General features: G+C 44.9%; 1 protein-coding gene across 5 annotated transcripts in view; it reads left to right on the top strand.

The window, feature by feature from the left end:
• The first annotated feature begins 2,103 nt into the window (after positions 1-2,103).
• The window catches only part of GGPS1 (geranylgeranyl diphosphate synthase 1), a 148,865-nt gene continuing 142,994 nt past the window's right edge, over positions 2,104-7,974 (top strand). For 2 of the 5 annotated variants that reach the window (XM_030198146.1, XM_030198142.1), the window contains exon 1: positions 3,004-3,179. The gene's annotated coding sequence lies outside the window, so the exon portion shown is untranslated. Of the gene's footprint in view, positions 2,264-2,418; positions 2,499-3,003; positions 3,180-7,974 lie in introns of those variants that run through there. The other 3 variants (XM_030198141.1, XM_030198145.1, XM_030198144.1) reach the window with 3 other exon arrangements.

Below are 7,974 nucleotides of genomic sequence, written 5' to 3'. Positions count from 1 at the left end.
GTTGCAAACCGTACAAGACTTACCGACATGAACATGTATACCTTGGAGGAAAGGAGAAACAGGGGTGACATGATACAGGTTTCAAATATTTTAAAGGTATTAATCCGCAAACAAACCTTTTCTGGAGATGGGAAGGTGGTAGAACTAGAGGACATGAATTGAGGTTGAAGGGGGGCAGACTCAGGAGTAATGTCAGGAAGTATATTTTTACAGAGGGTGGTGGAATGCCCTCCTGCGGGAGTTGGTGATGAAAACGGTAATGGAATTCAAACATGTGTGGGATAAACACAAAGGAATCCTGTTTAAAAGGAATGGGTCCACGGAATCTTTGCGGAGATTGGGTGGCAACGCCAGTACTTGGGAAGCAAAACCGGTGCTGGGCAGACTTCTACGGTCTATGCCCTTATTGTGACTGGATATGGATGGGCTTGAGTGTAAATTTTAAAGGCCTTTGACATTAGCTTCAAAACGTTTAGTACAAGAAGAGTTCTGGGCAGACTTCTACGGTCTGTGCCCTGAGAATGGCAAATCAAACTCGGGTATACATATAAAGTATCGCATACGTTGTAAAATCAGTTTATCATGTTGGGCTAACTGGATGGACCGTACAGATCTTTATCTGCTGTCATTTAATTTACTATGTTAGAAACAGCACTAATAAAGGCTGCATTTTGTGATAATTTTTCTATACTATTCTATATAATACATGAACAAATTTCAGTCAGGATATCCAGCTTACTGATAGGGTCGTCTTAACTGTTTTTGTAATTTGCCTTGGGAAACCTGGTGTTATAAAGACTGAAAGTAAAATTGAACTCTCCGTTTATTGGGGAACATGGAATCACGTCTTCACCTCATCTCTTTTGTACAAATTGATTATTCTGTTTGAGCATATTCCTGCTGTGCTGTGTTTATGTTACAGAGATAGTGAGGGCTTCTGCCCTCTCTCCCCTCCCCCCTCTGAGTCCTTCACTCAGTGTTGCCAGGTGGGCGGTTTTCCGCGACCCGCCGTGGGAAATTTTTGCCCGCGGCAAGTTGCGTTTTTTTGGTCTTGTTTTGGGGTTTTTCAGCGGTTTTTTAGCGGTTTTTCGTGCTGTGGGGGCGGGGCTAGTGGCATTTTGGGCGGGGTTAGTGATGTTTTGGGCGGGGTTAGTGACATTCTGGGCGGGGCCGGTGACGGGGAGGTGGGGCCAATGACGGCGGGGGCGGGGTTGATGACGGCGGGGGTGGGGGTGTCAGGGGCGGGGTTTGAGTTTGGGCGGGTTTTGGGCTGGTTTTAGGCTCGATTGGGTAGGGAAAAATTTTTCCACCTGGCAACCCTGCCTTCACTGTTACAGAGAGAGCGATTTGATTTTGTGCTTTGCTGTGTTTTCCTTCAGTGTTTGTGTTACACAGAGAGTGAGGGTGGGGCAGACACTCATGGGGAAACCGGATATCCACAGTTGCCAGATGGGCGGTTTTCCGCAACCCCGCCGCGGGCAACTTTTGCCCACGACGGGTTGCGGTTTTTTGGGCTCGTTTTGTTTTTTTTGTGCAGATTTTGGGGTGGTTTTTCGGCCGGCGGGGGGTGGGGCTAATGGCGACAGAGGCGGGGTTTGTGACGTTTTGGGTGGGGTTTGGTGACGTATTGGGCGGGGTTGATGACGGCGGGGGTGGGGTGTGTGCGGTTTTTGGGCTGTTTTGTGTGGGAATTTTTTTTTTATTTGGCAACCCTGCGGATATCTCTCCCCCTTCACACTTCCGGCTGGAGGCTTCATTTAGAACGTTGGTGGTGCTTTTTATTTATAGAGATAGGGTGTCCCTATAACCAGCCCCTCCAAATGACGCACTGTTTACGATTTATAACAAATTACTACTCTATGATAAGTTATTCCGTTATTATACTTCCTCTGTATGCTGCACAAGCTGGCATGTTTGAAACTATAAATGAGATTAAATAGAAATGCTATCAACAATAAAGAACGACAACACAGTTCATAGGTTTGTTTGCTTTGTTTTGATTGTACGACGACGGCTGCGAGCCGGATCATGAGAACCAGAGCTTAATCTAATTTAAGTGGTTTCAACTTTTTGACGTCATGCCGTTTCCTGTTCTCATCTCAATCAAACTTCCTAGTGGTGGCCCGACGGGTCCGTCCGTCAACAATGCGTCAGTGTGAGCCAAAAGCCTTGATATATCTGCCCGGGCACAGAGTAGGTGCGGCTGTGTTGAATTTAAAGGAGAAGGAGGGAGTATTTGGACGTCTTGGAGAACCCTTGTTTGGTAGGTGGTCATTGAGAGGTTTGTATATTCCAAGGAAGGCCTTGGTATACTCCCACTGGGAAGACCGCAGGAGCTATTTCGATCCCGGCGGGCTTTCTATAAACCCCGTTCTCTGGTGACCCGCCCTCCTGTGACTTAACTTTCTCTTTTCGACAAGGCGAAATGTATCAGAGAGGGGACCTGTGGTTGCGGGGTTTTGGTGGGTAACCTCAGGCATGAGTTAAACTGTTTGACGGTAGGTTGTGGGGTGGGGGAGAGATGGCAGACCGTGGGGAGGGGGAGGCAAGTCCCTCAAATGTGTGTTAACCGAGGGCAGTGGTATGTGTGTGACATGATAAACGGGACGGTGTAAAAGCCAGATTTGCGGGATCCCCGGGATCTCCCGGATCCATGTACGACCTTAAGACTGTATGGCAATGATGACCGCGCGGGGGAGTGGAAACAGAGATTAACCAAATTGGCTTTCTTCTTACTGTGGACTAGATAGGCTCACTTCCACTCTTGTCTGTTAAACCTTGCAGCAGCTCATAGGTTTGCTTGTTTTGAGTGAATGGTAATGACGGCCGCGCGGGGGAGTGGAAACAGAGATTAACCAAATTGGCTTCCTTGTTTACAGTGGACTAGATAGGCTCACCTTCCACTCTTGTCTATTGCACCTCTTTGTTTAACCTTCTAAAAGACTTGTGCAGCGCTGGTTATGGCTGGTGATCGCTGCATACTGTAAGAAGCGCTCCTGTCATTAAACCTTATTTTAAGCTTGAGAACGCCCGATCCGCAAAAATGTCCGCTGCTGCTTACAGTATGCAGCAATCACCAGCCATAACCCAGCGCTGCGATACTGTATTCCTCTCTCTCCGTGGCAAATCTTCAAGGAGGTGTAATAGACTGGAGTGGAAGTGAGCCTATCTAGTCCACTGTAAGTAAGGAAGACATTTGATTAATCTCTGTTTGCACTCCCCGCGCAGCCGTCATTGCCGTTTACTCAAAACACAGCAAGACAGCAAGCAAACCTGTGGGCTGCTGCATCCACGTTGTCGTTCTTTGTCGGGCTATCAAGTACTGTCTAACACTGTTTTTGTTGGATAGGCAGTGCCTTACAAGGTGGAGGAGAAAAGACAAAATTGAATATCACTAAAACAACTTCAAAAATTATTGTAGCTAGTAGAAATAGCAATTATAAATTCTGTAGTTTGTGCTCATTTTTCTTCAGTATGCTTCTATACAATTCAGATGGCCAGATTTCATTGAGCATATTCTGTTTCCTGATGGGTTCATCTTGTAATCTGCCTTGGGAAGCCTGGTGTTTATAAAGACGATGGAATATATTGAAATTAAATGGAAGTAGAATTAAACTCTCCTTTCATTGAGGCACATGAAATCACATTTTCATATGTTTTGTAGAAGTTTGCCTTTTAGATACACAAATGGATTATTCTGTTTTGGAACATGTTTCAGGGGCAAGTGGTTTTATAACTCCAAATAAAAATATTTTGTTTCATGCAGATCTCTTTTGTTTAAACATAACTAAATGGGCTATAAGCCCCAAACGCAGTCCAGTGGTTTTCTTATATTTTGTTCTTGTGATGTCTTATACTATTCTAAAACTGAAAACTCACCTCCTTGAGGGTAAATGAGGGGACATGGGATAAGCTTATCAGGGCCACAGGAGACAGTGTGACTATAAAGTTGAAGCCAGGCCCCCAACAGCAGCCATCAGTTTGTCACAAACAATAGCAAAGTAGATATTTATTTGGGCCTTTTGATCGATAATACACCAGGATCGTGCTGTATTTGGCCCTTCTGATCAAAAGTACAGCAGGATCCTGCAGTATTTTCCACCAGAAGGGTCAAATACACCAGGATCCTGTAGTATGTGGCCCTTCTGATCGAAAATACATCAGGATCCTGCAGTATTTGGCCCTTCTGATCGAAAATACATCAAGATCTTGCTGTATTTTCCACCAGAAGGGCCAAATACAGCAGAATCCTGGTGTATTTGGCCCTTCTGATCGAAAATACACCAGGATCCTGCAGTATGTGGCCCTTCTGATCGAAAATACACCAGGATCCTGCTGTATTGGACACTTCACATGTTAATTAATGCAGGATCCTGTTTATTATTTATTTATTGCACTTGTATCCCACATTTTCCCACCTATTTGCAGGCTCAATGTGGCTTACAGAGCACTGTCATGGCATAGCCATGTCAGGTTACATCATACAATTGGTGTTACAAGAAGTTAAAGAAGGCAAAAGGATTTGTTCAAGCATTAGCAGGAGAGTATATTCTGAGTAAAGTTGTTATATTATAGTTGGATAGGTGTAGTATTGTAGCTAGTTAAGGGTTCTCGTGGTAGGCTTTGTTAAAGAGGTAAGTCTTCAAGGAAGTTAGTTAATTCGTTGATCTTTCTCAGGTGAATTGGGAGTGAATTCCATAGCTGCGTACTCAAGTAGGAGAAGCTGGTCGAGTGAGTTAATTTGTATTTTAGACCTGTGCAACTGGGGAAGTGTAGGTTGAGATAGGTGCGGGATGATTTCTTAGCATTTTTTGGTGGTAGGTCAATGACGTCTAGCATGTAGGTCGGGGCATCTCCGTAAATGATTTTATGAACAATTGTGCAGATCTTGAATGCGGTACGTTCTTTAAGTGGTAGCCCGTGCAAATTCTTTCTTAGGGGTTTTGCACTTTCATATTTTGTTTTCCCAAATATGAGTCTGACTGCGGTATTTTGGGCTGTTTGAAGTTTTTTAATGGTTTGTTCTTTGCAGCCGGCGTAAAGTGAGTTGCAATAGTCCAGGTGGCTTAGTACCATTGACTGTACCAGGTTCCGAAAAATAGCCCTTGGGAAGTAAGGTTTTACTCTTTTGAGCTTCCACATGGAGTGGAACATTTTCTTAGTTGTGTTTTTCATGAGTTTCGAGTGTGAGGTTTCAATCAATGGTGACTCCTAGAATTTTCAAGTTGTTTGAAACAGGGAGAGAAAAGTTTGGGGTGGTTTTATGGTAGTGAATTTATTTGTATTGTGTTGTGAGGTTATTATGAGGCATTGTGTTTTTTCAGCGTTGAGTTTTAGTTGAAATGCATCCGCCCAGGAGTGCATGATTTGGAAGCGTTGGTGATTTCCTTTAGTTCATGTTTGAATGGAATGTAGATCGTAACATCGTCTGTGTATATGTATGGGTTGAGCTTTTGATTGTCTAATAGCTTGGCTAGGGGTGTCATCATTAGGTTAAATAGTGTTGGTGATAGAGGGGATCCTTGGGGAACACCGCATTCAGGTAGCCATGGGGCTGATGTCTCTGCGTTAGTTGTTACTTGGTATGATCTTGTTGTTAGGAAACCTCTAAACCAGTTAATAACATTACCTCAAGTAGAGAGGTGCGGTAGCCGTGTTAGTCCACTCTTAAAGGTTATCAATAGAAATCAAACAAAATAAAACATGGAAAAGAAAATAAGATGATACCTTTTTTATTGGACATAACTTAAAACATTTCTTGATTAGCTTTCGAAGGTTGCCGTTCTTCGTCAGATCGGAAATAAGCAAATGTGGTAGCAGAGCAATCCTGCCTCGGGTCCAAGACCGCTTTAAAGTCTCCCACTACAATCAAATCCCCACTATTACTCTGTAAGCATTTCCCAGCTAAGTTGGTAAGGAAGGACGGATTATGGTTGTTAGGCCCATAGAGGACCAATAGCAAAATGACTCTACCAGATAGTCATATTTTTAGCAATATGTAATCCCCCTGGGCCCCTTTATCAATTACAGCTGCTTTATATGGGAGCCCCTTTTGAAACAGCACCGCCACCCCTCCTTTACGACTCTGGGATGACGCCGCAAATACCTCCCCCACCCAATATTTTTGCAGCTTAGAGTGTTCTAAGTCTGTGAGGCGTGTTTCCTGCAAGCATGCAATATCAGCTCTGTGTCTCTTAAGTGCTGAAAGAATCTTAGATCGTTTGATTGGAGAGCTGATACCACCTATGTTCCAAGAAACAATTCTAGTGGTCATCCCTGGAACCTCCCGCTCCCAATGGCCATACACTCCCGGGATGCTGCGAGTCCCCCCAGCCCCCGATCCACCCTCTGCAGACAAAACTCCAGCAGATCAATATTAAGCCTACGAGATACTGCCCCCTACACTGTCGAAACATAACCCTAATCCCATAGCCACCCAGTGTTCCCACAGAAACCATAAGCCCTTTACCCAAAACCCCCTTATTCCCCCCCCCTCAAAACTAACCCATTTGCCATATTCCCAGACCTAAACCGGGAATTAACAAAAGAGCACCTAACGTGTCAAGAGCCCTCTACTCCTGCATGCTGAAAACATTTTTATAGCTATTACTGCTACAGAAAGAAAATGAAAACATTTTGAAACCTATTTTCCAATAGGGTTTACCATTGTTCTCAGTCTCCTTCCAGGATACCTTGATCCTGGAGCTTAATTTTTGCATCGTCCAGTGACTTAAACACTTTCCATTGCCCATGCACCTGCACTTTCAGTGCCGCTGGGTATTGTAGAACAAAACGAATTTGTTTTTGGACCAGTGCAGAGCACAATGGATGAAATTTACGTCGCCGCTCCTGAACACCTGAGGAGTAGCCCTGAAATATCAGGACTTGGCGGCCTTCATGTTTCAAATCTCCTCTGCGGATCTTAAACCCCTGCAGCACTTCCAACTTGTGCCGGTAGTTGAGGAGCCACGCCACCACCACTCTAGGCCTTTCCTAGTTTTCCCTGTTACGGCCCACGCGGTGCGCTCATTCGATTACCAGGGGCCCGAAGCCATCCGACAAGGCCAGCTCCTTTGACAACCACTCCGTTAGCCAGTCAACCAAGTTTTTTTCAGGTACTTTTTCTGAAAGGCCCACGATGCGCACGTTGTTCCTGCGGAAGCAATTTTCAAGATCTTCTAATTTGTCCATGTGTTCCTGGAGTTGCCTTTTAATCTCCCGCAGGTCTGTACTGTAGCCCTGGGAATCATCTTCCAGGGCAGATACCCTGGTCTCCAAATCCTCCGTTCGGGTCCCTAAACCTTCCAGCTTCGTTTGATAAGAGTCCAGCTTTTGGTCCAGAGTGTCCCACTTGGGCTGCCAAGCACTTGCAACCGCAAGCGTTAGCTGCTCGAGCTGCGCCGCTGTGAATATTTGGCTCGCCGAGAGCGGATCGTCCGCCATCTTGGATTCCGTTGCGGGCGCTTTACTCTTTTCCTTTTCTTTTTTCCCGGTCCGCACCGCCATTCCAGTTGGGGATTGTTTAAGGTATTTGTCCATAAGATATATAAAGCTCAGGTTTCCTCTTTCTACTCGCGATTTGCAGTATTTTGAAGGTTTATGGAGTGAGGGCTCAGGAGCTGAGGCAAAGCACGTCTGCTCAGCTCATCACGTCACGTGCTCTCCCACAGTTGATACTTATAATATTCAAGGGATTTAACCATCCTTTGATGGATCAACTCATTTAAAATGGTTTGGATAGTCTATATTGCTTGTGGAACATACCGTGAATGTCTCCAAAGTGCCCACTCACGGTTCTCAACTGATATTCTAAGCCAGGGTTGTCCAACGTCAGTCCTCAAGGGCCGCAACCCAGTCATGTTTACAGTTTTTCCTCGATGAATATGCATGAGATCTATCTGCATATATTTGCATGCAAATTTCTCTCATGAATATTTGTTGTGGATATCCTGAAAACCTGTCTGGCTGGGCTGC

The sequence above is a fragment of the Microcaecilia unicolor genome, chromosome 3, assembly GCF_901765095.1.
Source record: "Microcaecilia unicolor chromosome 3, aMicUni1.1, whole genome shotgun sequence".
Taxonomy (NCBI): Eukaryota; Metazoa; Chordata; class Amphibia; order Gymnophiona; family Siphonopidae; genus Microcaecilia; species Microcaecilia unicolor.
This window is presented reverse-complemented; position numbering and strand designations above follow the sequence as displayed.